This window comes from Schistocerca cancellata, chromosome 4, assembly GCF_023864275.1.
Source record: "Schistocerca cancellata isolate TAMUIC-IGC-003103 chromosome 4, iqSchCanc2.1, whole genome shotgun sequence".
NCBI lineage: Eukaryota > Metazoa > Arthropoda > Insecta > Orthoptera > Acrididae > Schistocerca > Schistocerca cancellata.
The window spans coordinates 763989487-764006592 of NC_064629.1; the positions used below are offsets into that span (position 1 = coordinate 763989487).

The window sequence follows — 17106 nt, forward strand, 5'->3', positions numbered from 1 at the left end:
CTTCTGGCATCAATCCCCTTATTTGTGCGAAACTGGCAGAGAATAGGGAAACTGCAATACTAAAGTAAACTTAATAACTAAATTATAATTCAGACGACGTGTTTTGTAAAGAAAATATAGCTTCTGGTCGAAACGTGCAGTAGTGGTTACGCTATTTACATCGGGCGGTACGCAGTGCCGCCACGGTGTAGTTGTCCACTTCACAGATCAGTCACAGTTGTTATGATGGGAACGATAATGCGACAATAGCAAAGTTCGGCGCCTGACAAAAATCATTGAAGCATATCTAGCGCCATTGTTGTATGCTTAACGAGCTAACTTGATTAATGAACGAAAAGTTAAATTGGCGGTACTGTATGCCGCCATGCTCTCGCCGCAGGGTTAACGCATAAATACAGGATAGTAATAAATGGACTTGCCGGCCGTTGTGACCGAGCAGTTCTAGGCGCTTCAGTCCTGAACGCGCTGCTGCTACGGTCGCAGGTTCGAATCCTGCTTCGGGCATGGATGTGTGTTATGTCCTTAGGTTAGTTAAGTTTCAGTAGTTCTAAGTCTAGGGGACTGATGACCTCAGATATTAAGTCCCATAATACTTACAGCCATTTGAGTCATTTTGAATAAATGGACTTTACATCTTTAGTTGCATACAGAATTTTATTGACAATACGTATACAGGTAATAGAGCTGCTATCTTGTACTACGGGAAAGTCATTTTAGACTCACCCAATATAGATCACGTAATGTGATGCAGCAATGTCTCGATTTCCTAGTTTCATAATTTAAAAAAGACTGCAGATTCACTGGTTCTTTTATTCTTAAGATCTGAAAAAAATAGCTCTGAAAACTCTTAGCAGTTATAGTGTATCCCCCACAACCTATTCAATTTTTTTTATGTGTGCATTATTGTAGCAACGCTACTTGATGACCAACAGGTGCTCCCTCCAACACTTGAGGAGATTTCCTTATAGGAGCACCGTGACCTGCTCAATGAAGTCGCTGACATATTGGGTAAACCGGAACAGCATGGAATATGGTACATCCCGCCACCGCCGACGCAGTAAAATATAGGTTTTTATGGTCATAACGATGATAATGATAATGATTACGTTGACGATGGCGATGTAGTCTCCATGAGCGAGACAATACAATTTCAGACAATGATAATGATGCAAAAAATAAGTAATCTGAAATGTAAAATAAGTCGTCTTAAACTTCATTTTAGCATTGCACCACTCCTCCACAGTACGCAGGATGTACACAATTCATGGCAAGCACAGCTGTAGGGTGTGCTGCATATAACTTTACACGCAATTTTTTTCTTTAAAAAAAGTTACGGAGTTCTTGGTACACTATCAAGAATAATTTAAATGTCATCTCCGTTTTTTTTGTATAAACAGTGTCTAAAACAAAAGAAAATGTAAGACCATTATAGGTTGTTGCAGCAACGTTAGGGTAAGACTTTAGCAGGATTGTTACGACGGTTGCTAAAGCGCTAGAATATCTCTCTCTTTTTTTAAGTGTTTTATAATTTTCGAACTCATGTCGTACCTATCTCTACATGTATTTATGAGTGAGAACAGTGTATTTCTTGCTTTGTGGGACTCAGCTTAAATTATGGTAAACCCAAATTGCATTTTGTTACACTGTTCATCGACATTAGTTTGTATTCAACGTATGTACACACTGACTTGTATCTTTCTCTGCAACTACTATGTTATGGACTCTCTGGAAACCAACAGTTTCATGACTTCACACTTACACACACAGATGCACTGCGATGATGAAGTACCATCCCGCGTCATTTTCTACAGCAACTTCGTTTAAGGGAGCAGTCTCATAGAGATCAGGGTATTTTTATAAATAATTTCGCAGCTCATAGAGACTACTGCCCGTCCTGTAGCTGTTGGTGTTTTTGAAATGGCCAGTCAATCCACAGTGTAGGAGACAGCTTCGTCCTACTACACTACCCAAGACTGAATGAACTAGAGATGCTCGCCTTGTTGTGTGGGTCTTTACTGGGAACGCTTGAAAAGGGTTTTATTCCCCTTTCCAATCACGTGTGTGTATATGTTCACCTTGTTGTGTGCCCTAGTTCACAACACCACTTGAAATTGGCGGGGAACTGCCATATAGTTGCTGCTAGAAGGACAGCCTCCTATTATATTACAAGTCAAATAGCTACTGATAAACTTGTACACAGATATATGGTGAGAAGGGATAGGTCATCAAACTAGCAGATAAGTGTAGGAAGGCCAATACATACTACCACAACAGACGGAAAATTACACATCGAGATTGTAGTGTAAAAACCACCACTCGTAAACAATGGATAATAATGCAACACACACACTGGAAATTAACAAAAATCAGTGTAATGGAACAACTAACGCAAAAAAACGATCCCAAAAGACCCCATCAGGAGAGAGTGGCGGTAGCTGCACGTGTGTTATCTTGATATGTGGGTGCAGACAAGCAGCTTAGAACCAGCATTATCTCCCCTCCTATCTCCCCTTCTCTCCCCACCCCTCTTCCAAAGGTATGTAGGGACACCGGTTTTCCAAGCCAGTTCCAACCTGTCGCTGATGGTACACAGAGGCCCATCCACTGCAGCTGCTCAACATTAGTTGATGTTGGGTTCGCAGCGACATACTGATCTGATCTGCAGTTGGACCCTCCTATAGATAGTGACTGCTTTCTAAAATCTGTTTCACACTAACCCTGATGGTACACAAAGAGTCCATTTACTGGCGAAGCTCTGCTTTAGTTGGCGTCGGGTTGGCATGATATACCTTTTCAGGTCTGCAGAAATCAAACATATTTCTAGGAAATGCCATCCCCTGGACCATTACCGAAATACTTGACTAATCGTCAATGACAGCGCACAGATAACTGTAGGAGAAGAACGGCCAACAGCATGCTACGGCCCTCAACTACGTCACGTGGTGGGAAGAGAGAGTTCCAGGGATTGCACTTGCCAGAGGGGCAGGTGGGCCGTGACCAGCGGCTGTTTGGTCGCTACGGGCGTTCGCTATTCAATACGCCATAGCCGACTACCCTCGCAGCCACCGGCCGCTTCCAGCAGCCTTCCGTAGCCTTCGAGCATTCAGAATTACTGTCTGTGGCAGTCTTGTACATAAACTGGCAGGAGTGTGGGTATTACACACATTTCTAAAACTAAACTAAACTAAACTCCGTCCGAACAGGCCATGAAGGCCCAACGGTACCGAGCGGCCGCAGTGTCATTCTCAGCCCACAGACGTCACTGGATGCGGATACGGAGAGAGTAACTTCCCCCTCACTTATCGACCTTAATGACAGTGAAAAATTAAACCGCGTGTACCTAATGGAAATTTGGGAAAAGCAATCGTCACCGAAGTTAATCTGTCGGTGAAGAGAGAGAAAGGGTTACATCTAAATGAAAGGAAAAAGGTAAATTTAATAAAGAAAGCAAACGTGCGGCCGTTACGTTACGTTACGTTAACAATTAACTGGCGTTAATTAGATAGTTGAGATTTGGGGAAAATTACGGTCGCCAGTCCTATGGACAACTAATATAATAACTGAAAAAGAAAGGTTATTGCACATATAATTAGCACTAAAAGCGTGGCAACTAAAGGTTGACACGTGTTGTGTGAAAACTGAATGTTTGTCAGAAGTAATAAATTTCGCTACACTCTGACCTAATTTAGCAAAAGAATTAATAAAACCGGAAAATTGAAAGTTAATTTAGTGACTGAAATTAATAGTCAACTTTGTTTCTGAAGCACTACGAAATTAAATAAAACAAGGTTAGACCTGGGCTACCTCAACAGTCATCTCAAAAGCAACTTGAATCTACGCAATATAGAAATAAGAGATTTAACTTTGAACTTGAATTAAATGATTTTGAACAATTAACAATAATAAAATTTATTACGTACCAAGCTGAGCTGCAGTCACAGGTAAGCTAAAATATGGTAACAAAACTCGCACTCTTAATTTGTGCTTGTGTAATCTAAATATAGTTCTGTTTGGTTATTGTAGCCAGTTATGAATACTTTAACTGAACTTTGAAATTAAAGCAGTGAAATGGAATGATATTACTTTAATGCTGGCGTTTGAATTTCAATGACACTCGGGCCCATTTCGGAAAAGGAAGGGACCCTGCTTGGTAATGCAACTGGGACAATGAGCAACAAAGGTTCATGCTAAGCTGCTGTATTTTAGTGATGCAAATGGAACAGTTTGAAAAGCTGAGGTCTGTCATACAGTTCTAAAACTTTACGTGCTTTCAGTCTTCCCTGTTGGTCGATCGAGGAGGTGGCGACAATCACTTATTGTCGGCCATCGCTGTTGCAGAAGGTGGATGTTGGCGCGCCTTCTTCTCGACACGGTCACCAGGCGAAACGGGCCCTTGTTGTGTACCAGCCAATGCTTCCCGTCCGCGACACCGTGCCAGAAACTACATAGCAAGTCGAGCGCAATTACATGCTGCCAAACCCCGAAAGCGCGGCAACTCGCGGGAGCGCCACTCAACACACCATCTCCACCGCCCTACTCCAGCCACACTGCTCTCTGCCCGCTCTCCACGCGGCAGAGTTAACACTACCCAAGATCCTAACACTTTGGTTCTCCACACGACCTATCGATGTAAGCGTTCGATAGCATAGTTTTCCCTAGGCAAGACCCAGCGTAGAAATACAAATAATATTTACAAAACAAACAAATTATACATCGACATAAATGCATATATATATTGTAAAACAATTACAATATATAAAGACACAGAAATGTCATATCTTCAGGTAACAAAATAAGGAAAAAATTTATAGTACAATAGATGGAAATAGGAGGATATGCATTTCCGGCGTTACAAGAGCATGTGGTCAGCACACCGCTCTCCCGGCCGTATGTCAGTTTACGAGACCGGAGCCGCTACCTCTCAATCAAGTAACTCCTCAGTTTGCTTCACAAGGGCTGAGTGCACCTCACTTGCCACCAGTGCTCGGCAGACCGGATGGTCACCCATCCAAGTGCTATCCAGCCCGACAGCGCTTAACTTCGGTGATCTGACGGGAACCGGTGTTACCACTGTGGTAAGGCCGGTGGCATTACATACGTTTCAGACGCAAAAATATCAGTACAGGACGGCGGCCGTAATGATATCTTTTCACATGTCGGAAAAGAAACACAGTCATTTTTATACCCGACAGCAAGCTACAATACGTATCCCCTTCCTCATTATTTCTTTACATCCAACTAAGTAAAACTACGAATTCAGTCTACGATATTGTTGTCGATAATGAACGAGTAAACGGCCGATGTTTGAGCTCTATTACAACGATTTTTGTTGTATTTTCCTCGATTTTACGTATTTTCCCTCAGTTTTCGCAATTTTACCAGGTTTTACCGTAATTTCAACGCATTTTAACCAGTTACTCGAGTTCCAAAACATTGCTCTCGACGACGTGTCACATCAACAAAGTATCTCATCGCGTCAATCTCGTGTAGCTATCAGCTAACGACATTGGAGCATGTTTTTCAACTTCTGTATCATTGCTAAACCACCCCCTCCATTACCTCGCGTGTACTATATACATGTGGGCATACCGTGAAGCCGATTACACTGTCTACGTTATATGACACAAGTACTGTTTCATAGTGTGGGATATTGACAGCAGCAGAGAGAAGGTATAAACGCTTTATAAATTCAGTAAGATTTTGTTTCATTTGGCCATCTCTCCGTATGTAGATCGGAGTCACGAAGTACTCTCGCGATCGTAGTGTTAAGTGAGAGATTGAAAGATCTCACCCACACCTTTGATGATTACCACCCCAACAACGAATCGTATCCATAGCAGCACCATGCCCCCTATTTCTAAACGAGCTGCCCCTTCGTTGAACCTATCGGTTGAGGATCCTGAACAAAACTCTACAGTAATCACAGCAATGTGGTGTCCGTTAGCAAATACCTTATAGAACTGTTGATACATGAGTTTTTAATAACACTCTGCAAAATGAGATTTTCACTCAGCAGCGGAGTGGGCGGTGATATGAAACTTCCTGGCAGCTTAAAACTGTATACCAAACCGAGACAGAAGCCAATAGGCAGTTTGTCAACAAGTGGCCACGAAAGCCTTAACAATTTTGTAATAACGGTAATCTACACGTTCGCTCTGAAACGCTCTACCACTACAAATTCTCACCCAGTTGGTCTGTAAATACATGCTATTACCATTTTTGAACAACTATTGACGCTCAGCTTCACCCAACATAATTTATATACGGAATCCGTGATAATCTCGCTATATATTACCAAATTCCTTACTGCAATAAATACGCCGCCATCATTGACGACTAACCAAAGATTTCGTTGCTGGTCACTTCCGGTTTCAACCAACTTTCTGTTCCTAATACTAACAAGACATTATAACCTTCAACACGCGATAGTAATTCTGGGATCTTTTCTTGGATGCTCTTGCATATTAACCTTCTCTGTATCCAATCAGCGAGGACGAGCATTCTTAGATTTTGCCGCCCGCATCTCGTGGTCGTGCGGTAGCGTTCTCGCTTCCCACGCCCGGGTTCCCGGGTTCGATTCCCGGCAGGGTCAGGGATTTTCTCTGCCTCGTGATGGCTGGGTGTTGTGTGCTGTCCTTAGGTTAGTTAGGTTTAAGTAGTTCTAAGTTCTAGGGGACTGATGATCATAGATGTTAAGTCCCATAGTGTTCAGAGCCATTTGAACATTTTTTTTTAGATTTTGCCAAGTAATTCGTCTCTTGGTGGGAGGTGGGGGGGGGGAGGGGGAATGGATTCTCAAACCTAAAGAAATTCATGTGCGCTCCACAGGTAATAAACTAGTCTAGTAGCCGCTTCCCGCGTATTGTAGTGTCCTGCGATCAGCATTAAAGAACTGATGATCAAATCTGAACACACGCAGTTTAACTAAAACGCCTTCTCAGCGTACACTAATTTCCAAACTCAAGAACAACAAGATACACACCAATTCTTGTGGTGGAAAAGTCAAATGAAGGTACAAGACAACGAAAAGAAATAATAACAACCAAAATACTACCCTACACAATTCCGAAGTAGTGTTATGCCCAACCAGAAAAAGAAGGTTATGGCGAGTGTCTACTGGGCTAGAGCAGGCCTAGGTATTGGCCAGAGCTGTCCTATCTGTAGGCACACACTGCTGGTCTGTCTCTGCTGGTGTTCGTATGACATCGATTCTGCGGAGTGCTACAATTAGTTACATTAGTTCCAATTGATGGATCTCTGTCATATGGGTTTTCACGAAGTAGAGCCATGTTTATGTGGAAGGCCTGTTGATGTTTACATTCACTGAGAATGACTCGATATGAGTTCTTGAAGGGAGGTCAGCAGCTTGTCTGTTGTGCGGGCCCTCTAACTTATAAAGGGCCGCTACGACAGCAAACTGTTCTCCGTGTGTCTCCCGATACAACCAAAGCCCCTATAGACAACGCACTCTGTAAAAAATGAGTATGATCTCAAAAATACAAATAAAATTCTGAGTAGTAACTGAGGATGTACTTACAGACCCCCACAAAAGCGAAAATTACCCGACTGTGGCGCTACTGAGGCTGGAATGTAGATGTTCACCAACACAACTACTCTGCAATTCACACTTAAGTGTCTGGCAGTGGGTTCTTAGAACCACCTTCAGACTAATTTTCTACCGTTCCACGCTCTAACAGTGTGTGAGAAAGATGAACAGCTAAATCTTTGTATACATGGTGTGATTTCGTGAAAAGATCTCGCCGGAACGAGAAATGCCTTTGTTTTAATGACTGACATCCCAACTGGCTAATCATATCCGTGACATTCGCTCCCTGATTTCGAAATACTACCAAACGGCTTGCCGTTCTTTGAACTTCTTTGATGTCGTCTGTGAATCCTATCTGCTAAGGATCCCAAGCAGCATATCACTACTCTGGCATAAGACGAACAAGTTTAGTTAAGCAGTCTCTTTAATAGACCTGCATCATCTTATAAGCTTTCTACCAGTCTTTGGTTTACCTTGCCCACAACAGTATCTATGTGATCGTTCCAGTTTAAGTTGTTCGTAACTGTAATTACAAGGAATTTTTAAATTTGTCTGATTTATCGTGTAATCGAAATTTAACGGTGGATAACCTCACACTCTTCCTTACTGAGCGACAATTTCCACTTTTCGCACCATTCAGCTATCGTGTCTAAGTCGTTTTGAAATTTCAGACAATGGAAAATCCACCCACACACACACAATTAAACGCAACACACATGACCACAGACACCGGCAGCTGCAGCCAAACTTAGCATCTCCGCTATACGGTCAGTAGCAACCACCTTTTTTTAATATCGTTTTGAAATCTGGTTTTGATCTTCTTAAAGTATACTCCTACGCACAACTGATCAAAGATAGTTTAAAAAATAATAATTTAATTAACTAAAAGACATTCAGTTATAATGAACTTGGATGAATATCCACATAACTACGTACAACAGAAATATCTTCCCTGTGACGTTGTCTGTATTGTGTCTATACAACGAACCCTAGAGTAGTGGGAGCCGGCCAAGCGATGACCCGGGGCGTTAATGGGTCGGTGCTATTGGTGTGTGACGGCTGACGTGCTGCTGTTGCAGACGAGGAGGAACTGGGCCGGCATGGAGCTCTGAGACGAAACTGCTAGCACTGCCAAATTGTAGCAGTGGAACAGAACAGAAGATGCGGCAGACGGAATTGCTGGTACTATAGACTTGAAACGTAGGACGTAACGGACTTGCCACGGTCCGGCAGTGCCTAAATAGTCGGGAGCGGATGAATATCCGCTTGGCGCCCCGAAGCCGTGTGATTTGACGTAGAAAAATAGCGCCCTCCCGACAGCACTCTCTGCTGCGACGGCCACACTGCTATCGACGATGTTGGCGCCCCCAGGCCTTCGGAGGCGACGCATAGCTCCGTGGAAAACAGCCCAGGTCATACAGTGAAAATAACCTTGTTCGGTGAAAGCTGACACGCCACTTTACGAAGACTGAGGAACGGGGCGGAGCGTAAGCAGCTATAGGCGCCTGGCTCTCCCGTATCGGTTTCAGTGCAACGTTGGACGTAGCTCATGCGTTAAACACCCTATTATCTCTGTTTTGATGAGAGCTGTTAACGCACGCCCTCCTCGAAGGGTGGATGCCCGCACGGCCTACCTGATGTGCGAAGGAAATGGCTACCAGGCCGATACAACTCTTTACATGACTTTCTGAGAGGAAATCTCGGATCGAGTCGAAGAGATTGTAACACAACGACACATTGCCCACATATAAATCTTTTCCTGTTTTATTAACTATGTACATTTACATTAAGTGTATAAATATGTTGTGTATATTATTGTGGTGTATATATGTTTTAATAATTTCCCGTGTGCAAAATAACCAATGAAAGAGAATGTAAAGAACTGTAGTAGACGCACTGGCCAAGTCAGGGACTATCGTCATGTAAACCAAAGGGGTTATTGTTATTGTCGTACTGTCGCTGGGCGCACGAGCGCGGCGCGCTCTGGCAGTGTCATTCAGGTGAGCGAGTGAGTGGGTCGGACGCAAAGGAGGAAATTCTGCTATGAGAGGACGCAAGACTTATTTCACTACAGGGTCCCACGTACGGTATAGCCAGGCATAATGTGGGGAAGTAAATGGGCAAAGCGCAAAGTATCAAGGTTAACCTGTGTTTAAGAAGTGTGCTGGACGCCGAAAGTTAATTGTGGTGAAGAGCCTGTGGCCGTACGTGATTGTGGTGTAATGGACCTCACCGCACCGACCGTACATCTATGAAGTAAGACCAGACCAGTTTATCAATTATAATTGTAAAACGCTTGCCAGTGTTAGTTTCGAACCGTCCAATAACAACTTTTTTAGCAACTTATGTGCATTCAGGTGAGTAATCCTCAGTAAGAACTACCTGACAGGGCCCTCTCCGTATCCATAATTAACCGAGTGTGTCATTAATGAACTGGATGTAAATGATAAGCAGAATGTAGTTTATCGAACTGATTGATAGCTTAAATGAAAGTGAACAAAAAAGTTAGTATTTTTGGGCTTGTTAAATGTGTACTGCTTGTTGACAAATGATTTGACAAAGCAGTAAACTTAACAATATTTCATGTTCAGACAGTTTTGTGTGAGAAGTAATTCACGTAACAAAAAGTTAGTTTTTTGGACTTTCAAATTAAGTGCCTATTATTGACAAGTAATTTGATGAAGCAGTATATTTAATGATATTTCATATTCAGACAGTTTTGTATGAGAAGTAACTGTAATTCAAAGTAGCGAAGTCCGTAATCATTTTAAAAACCAGTTATTATTGTAGAGCAGCCAACTGAAATATTAAAATTATTCTTTTCGAAAAGATTACTTTTGCAAAACAGTTTAATAGCAGTTACAATTACAGTGAGAAACGTAGTTCAGTTGTTACGTAACTGGTAGTGTAAAGAACTGAACTAGTAATTAATTTTATGACATATTTTTAAGTTTGCTTTTGTCTATGACTGAAATTTTTCTGTGTGATCATTGTGTTTTGATAATGAGCGAGAGTCGGTGCATTTTCGACTTCCATGCCTGCCAACACGCAACAGTAGTAACATGATTTAATTTAAAATTCAAGAGTTTTAAATGATTTTGCTCACACCAAGTGAGCTGACTATCATTCGTTTACAGCAATTTCCAAACAGAATCAAAATTAATTTATCATTTCGAACCAAAATTTCACTAGCTAGTTTGTGTCTTATTTTGAATAATTTTAATCTCTGCTGACCGTCATTGAGCAAAATAAATTGCACAATAATATTCAAGTTATGACAGCATTTGACTTCTTCTGGGCAATACTTTCACTTCGGATTCGATGCCTTATCCCAAATTAATATCAGACCATTACAACACTGTAATTCTTTAATTAGGCCACCACCCGGAGAGGAAGATTGTGTGTTATAAGCTGAATCAATACTTCATAGGTAAGCAATTTGATTAGAAGTTTCTTGTGAGAAAGCGTGTCAAAAACCTTCTGGAAATCTAGAAAGAGGGAATCAGTTTGAGATCACCTGTCAATAACACTCATTGCTTCGTGTGATCAAAGAGCTAGTTGTCTTTCACTAGAACGGCGTTTCCTGACTGTTTTTCAATAGACCATTACTTTAGAGGTAACTCGTAATGTTCGAACATAATGTATGTTCCAAAATTCCACTGCAGATTGACGACAGTGACATGCGTCTGTAACTCAGCGGGTTACTATTATTTCCTTTATTGAATATTGGTACGAACTGCGCAACTTTCCAATCTTTCGTTATGGATCTCTAGTCAAGCGAGAGAATTGTACCCAAAATGTAAACGAAGAGAATAAATGACCACCGAAACCTGTTGTGCAGACTTCTCACTTGAACATAAGACCTCAAGATCCATTAGCTCTTAAAGCAGAAATAAATTTCTCTACTGAAAATGGATGCATCAACAGTTAATTTTTGCTAGAAATTCTGCTTGCACAAAAAACTGTGCAGGAAATAAATACGCTACCTCTTAGACTAAGTTAGTAAATACTAGTCTACACAGTAAAATACACACGTACAATTCACTTCCTCGTCAAAATACGCGAGAAACAGAAACTATATTAAATTACTGTGAATCAGACAAAATAATTCACTGACACGCGTCCTCTCTCCTCCTCAGTTGTGGTATTTTTTATCTCCTCATCATATGTCACATTGTTTTCGTATCTTCTACTAAACGTAACTTAGCCATATGTAACACCTTCCCCTCTGAACAGCAACTCGGCTTCGCAGCTGGAAACAGGTTGTCCACAAATTTTTGACACATCCTCTAGGATAACAGCATTAAGATCTACGATGACTACTAATATCCTGCAAAAAGGCCAATCCTCCCTCAATTCAGCTAACTGCCTATGCTTGTCTATGTTATCTGCCTTCGTTAGAGCTGTTTGCTTTAGCAAGGAACGTACTGCCTCTTTGGCAGTAGCCCTTGCTCCCCTGTAAATCAGTAACACTAATGAGGACACATAAAGCATCACAACCTACATTCAGCAAGTGGGAACGGCATAATCACGAAAATGAAGACCCTAATCACTCACATATGAACAAATGCACAAGCCCAGCACCATTTACTAAATAATCTACCATTATTCAAAAGACCAAAGAGCAGTCAAGAGTGTCAGAGATGCATATCAGGCTTGGGTAGCTGTCTCCACAGCCACGGTGAGAACATGAACAAAAATACATAAATGAGCAACTGGAAGGTTCTTTCATACTAGATGGTAATCATTTTACTCGGGATGACGTGACTTATAAGGTGATTGGGCACACGAACCCGAAATGTTGGGACGTGATACGTGTGATGGGCTGAAGGCCCAATTTCAGGACTGCTACATTCGCAGGTTCGAATCCTGCCTCGGGCGTGGATGTGTGTGATTTCCTTAGGATAGTTAGGTTTAAGTAGTTCTAAGTTCTAGTGGACTAATTACCTTAGATGTTAAGTCCCATAGTGCTCAGAGCCATTTGAGCCATTTGAACCCAGTTTCAGGCTACCAGCAACTCCAAGATAGGAAAATTGAAAGAAATTCATCAATCGTCTATTAGGTATTCGTTGGTTTCTGCACATCAAAAAAAATGGTTCAAATGGCTCTGAGCAATATGGGACTTAACATCTGTGGTCATCAGTCCCCTAGAACTTAGAACTACTTAAACCTAACTAACCTGAGGACATCACACACATCCATGCCCGAGGCAGGATTCGAACCTGCGACCGTAGCAGTTGCGCGGTTCTTGACTGCACATCAAGATCTACAATTTGAGCAACTCCATTTCATCGTAGTTGCATCTTAGGAAGCACGAAATGGGTTGAACGGGGATATTTGCAGTAAGTCGAATTAATTCACAAATGAGTGAACAGTAGGAAACTCAATCCGCTTGTTAGTATTCATTGGATTCTACACAGAGTCGATACTACTGTACTCGTATTACTGGAAATAAAAGATATAACTTTTATGCTCAAGGGCATATTTTGTTCTGGGTTGCTACTACCTGACACCATAATTCAAAGTGTGTCTAAATTTCATTTCGCAACATTGGCATGCAGTAACTGAAGTAATTCATTCATAATACTTTGTTAAAAATAAATTTATGGCTGCTTCTTTATTAGTTCTATGTACTATGTCCATTTGTTTACACGTGAACACAAACTCCTATGAATGTGGAGCCTGTCACTATCAGTGTAACAGTTACTCAGAATCTACCATTTTGCGCGCGAGGAGTAAACGTCGTCTGTAAACGACAGTATTCTCTCCAATTGAAGAGTGTTTCTTGATAGTTTTCAATACACACAAAGTAGTGCAAGTATTTTTGTTTCTGTTTTTGATACTTTTCGTCAAAGACACTAATTTATTATGGAGTATTAGATTGAAAAGTGAACAGAAATTTAGGGCAGACTGTATATTCAAGTACAGACTTTATGTTTCTAGTTTGTACAAACTTACATTGTCCGTGTTTTGACCACTGTTGCTTTTAATACTTCTTAGCAGAGAAAAACTGTGTATTGACTTATACATTTTCCGACACACTATATGCTCAAAACGTTACATTTTTAGTTATACTGTCAGTGAGCACCATTAAACTACTCTCACATTCGAAAACAAACACTTAAAATGAATACATATTGCAACATTGATAGCCTCCTGTAGGATGGGAAAATGTTGCCCTTGTTTGGTGGCCTATGTAACCTAAAATAAGTTAGTGCTCGTTGATTAATATATGTGGAATATAAATATGTATGTACTATATAACAGCGAAACACTGGTACCAAAAGAACTCGAGAAGTTCTTGATCAATTTCCTTCAGATCTTTGCAAGCTACTCTCAGATATGTAGAGAAGGAATAGGCCACATATTTTAATATATATATATCTTATTTAGATGTAAATGTACTAAATAATTGGGAAAGGTTGTTAGCAAAAATGTAGAAAAGTTCTTGACTGATATACCACAAAGCATTACACACTAATAAATGTACCATATGTATTTCTAATATACGTGGTACATAAATACATATAATACATAAAGGAAAAACATGATTAGCAAAACCTCAAAATGTTCCTGACCAGCGTACTTTAAATTTTTACATTTCAACTTTTCGACAGACATAGACGTCATTTAAAAAAAATACATATCGTATATCTATCAATATTTATACCGCTAATCCAAAAAAATTCTTAATCAGTTTACTTCAGCTATATATATACTATGTGATCAAAACTACCCGGACACTCCTAAAAACATACGTTTTTCTTATTAGGTGGATTGTGTTGCCACTTACTGCCAGGTACTCCGAATCAGCGACCTCAGTACTCATTAGACATCGTGGGAGAGCAGAATGGGTAGCTCCGCGGATCTCACGGACTTCTAACGTGGTCAAGTGATTGGGTGTCACTTGCGTCATGCATTTGTACACGAGGTTTCCACACTCCTAAACATCCATAGGTCCACTGTTTCCGATGTGATAGCGACGTGGAAACGTCAGGCTGAAGCGTACAGGCTGACCTCATCTGACAGAGACGGCCGACAGTTTAAGAGGACCGTAACGTGTAATAGGTAGACATGTATCCAGACCATCACACAGGAATTCCAAACTGCATCAGGATCCACTGCAAGTACTATGAGAGTTTGGCGGGAGGTGATAAAACTTGGATTTAATGGTCGAGCGGCTGCTTATAAGCCACACATCCCTCCGGTAAATGCCAAACGACGCCTCGCTTGGTGTAAGGATCGTAAACATTGGACGACTGAACAGTGTAAAAACAGTGTGCGGAGTGACGAATCACGGTACACAATGAGGCGAACCGATGGCAGGGTGTCTGTATGGAGAATGCCCGGTGAACATCTGCCAGCGTGTGTACTACCAACATTAAAATTCGGAGGTGGTGGTGTTATGATGTGGTCGTGTTTCTCACTGTGGGGGCTTGCACCCCTTGTTGTATTGCGTGGGCCAGCCGTGGTGTCCGAGCAGTTCTAGGAACTTTAGTTCGGAACCGCGCGACTGCTACGGTCGCAGGTTCGTATCTTGCCTCGGGCATCTACATCTACATCTACATGGATACTCTGCAAATCACGTTTAAGTGACTGGCAAAGTGTTCATCGAACCACCTTCACAATTCTCTATTATTCCAATCTCGTGTAGCGCGCGGAAAGAATGAACACCTATATCTTCCCGTACGAGCTCTGATTTCCCTTATTTTATCGTGGTGATCGTTCCTCCCTATGTAGGTCGGTGTCAACAAAATATTTTCGCATTCGGAGGCGAAATTTGGTGATTGGAATTTCGTAAGAAGATTCTGTCGCAACGAAAAACGTCTTTCTTTCAATGATTTCCAGCCCAAATCCAGTGTCATTTCTGTGACACTCTCTCCCATGTTTCGTGATAATACAAAACGTCTGCCTTTCTTTTAACTTTTTCGATGTACTCCGTCAGTACTATCTGGTACGGATCCCGCACCGCGCAGCGGTGTACTAAAAGAGGGCGGACAAGTGTAGTGTAGGCAGTCTCCTTAGTAGATCTGTTACATTTTCTAAGTGTCCTGCAAATAAAACGCAATCTTTGGTTAGCCTTCCTCACTACATTTTCTAAGTGTTCTTTCTAAATTAAGTTGTTCGTTCGTGGATGTGTGTGATGTCCTTAGGTTAGTTAGGTTAAAGTAGTTCTAAGTTCTAGGGGACTGATGACCTCCGATTTTAAGTCCCATAGTGCTCAGAGCCATTTGAATCATTTTGTTTTGCATGGCACTATCACAGTACAGGCTTACACTGACGTTTTAAGTACCTTCTTGCTTCCTACCGTTGAAGAGCAATTCAGGGATGGCGATCGCATCTTTCAACACGATCGAGCACCTGTTCATAATGCACGGCCTGTGATGGAGTGGTTACACGACAATAACATCCCTGTAAAGGACTAGCCTGCACAGAGCACTGACCTGAATCCTGCAGAACACCTTTGGGATGTTTCGGAAGGCCGACTTCGTGCCAGACCTCACCGACGGACATCGTTACCTCTCCGTAGTGCAACACTCCATGAAGAATGGGCTGGCATTCCCCAAGAAACCTTCCAGCACCTGATTGAACGTATGCTTGCGAGAGTGGTGAAAGATATCACAAGGCTAAGGGCGGACCAACACCATACTGAATTTCAGCATTGCCGATGGAGGGCGCCACGAACTTGTAAGTCATTTTCAGCCATGTGTCCGTATACTTTTGATCACATAGTATATATATATGGATGTAGGTACATAGTTTTAATATATGTAAATGTATTACTATATAGGGTGTTCGGAAATTCCCGTTACAAACTTGTAGGATCTGTAGAGGCGGGTGAGTACATAATATTTTGAATAGGAGCCCATGTCCGGAAATGTCATCCAACATTGCTATAGAATGTCCACGCCTCTACACATATGTACATCTTTTCAGGGTGATGGATACGGATAAATGTATCAGTCTGAGGTTAGGTTAGGGTCCCTGGTTCGTAAACGAACGAATCGGAAGTTACAAGCGATAATCGTTCTGATACCTGAGACCCTGAAGTTCATGTACCGCTGCTGTTGTTGCTGAATATATAGGGTATAGAACTTTCAGAGTTAGTAGTATGGACCAAAACAAGAAAAAAACGTCCAGTATACATGAGCTCTAAAATGCATACCTGAGTAGTTATGTTGTTCATCTTCGCTACTGTGAAACACATCTTATCAATTGCGCAAGTGTATTTTAATACCCATGTTTACTAGACACATGAATAACTCACAAGGAATTTCAAGACGTTTTGTCAACAACCAGCTCACAGTGGTACTCACTATCTGCATAATAAAGCAGCAAGGTAATGAACGTTACAAGTAGATGACTTATTTATGGTGGATATGAGGTTCCTTTGTCAGCTCAATTATTGGAAAATTCTGTCACTGAAATCTTTTTAAGATAAGTGTATCATTTGTACTGATTATTATTTGTATTCTGAAAGAATGTTCACGTCCTTATACTATGTAGCTCAAATTGGACATGTAATTCCTGGATCTAAGATAGTTGGAATTGTTGTAGCT

General features: G+C 41.4%; 1 pseudogene; it reads right to left on the reverse strand.

Moving 5' to 3' along the window:
• Window positions 1–4972: 4972 nt before the first annotated feature.
• Window positions 4973–5089, reverse strand: LOC126185600 (5S ribosomal RNA; annotated as a pseudogene).
• Window positions 5090–17106: the final 12017 nt, after the last annotated feature.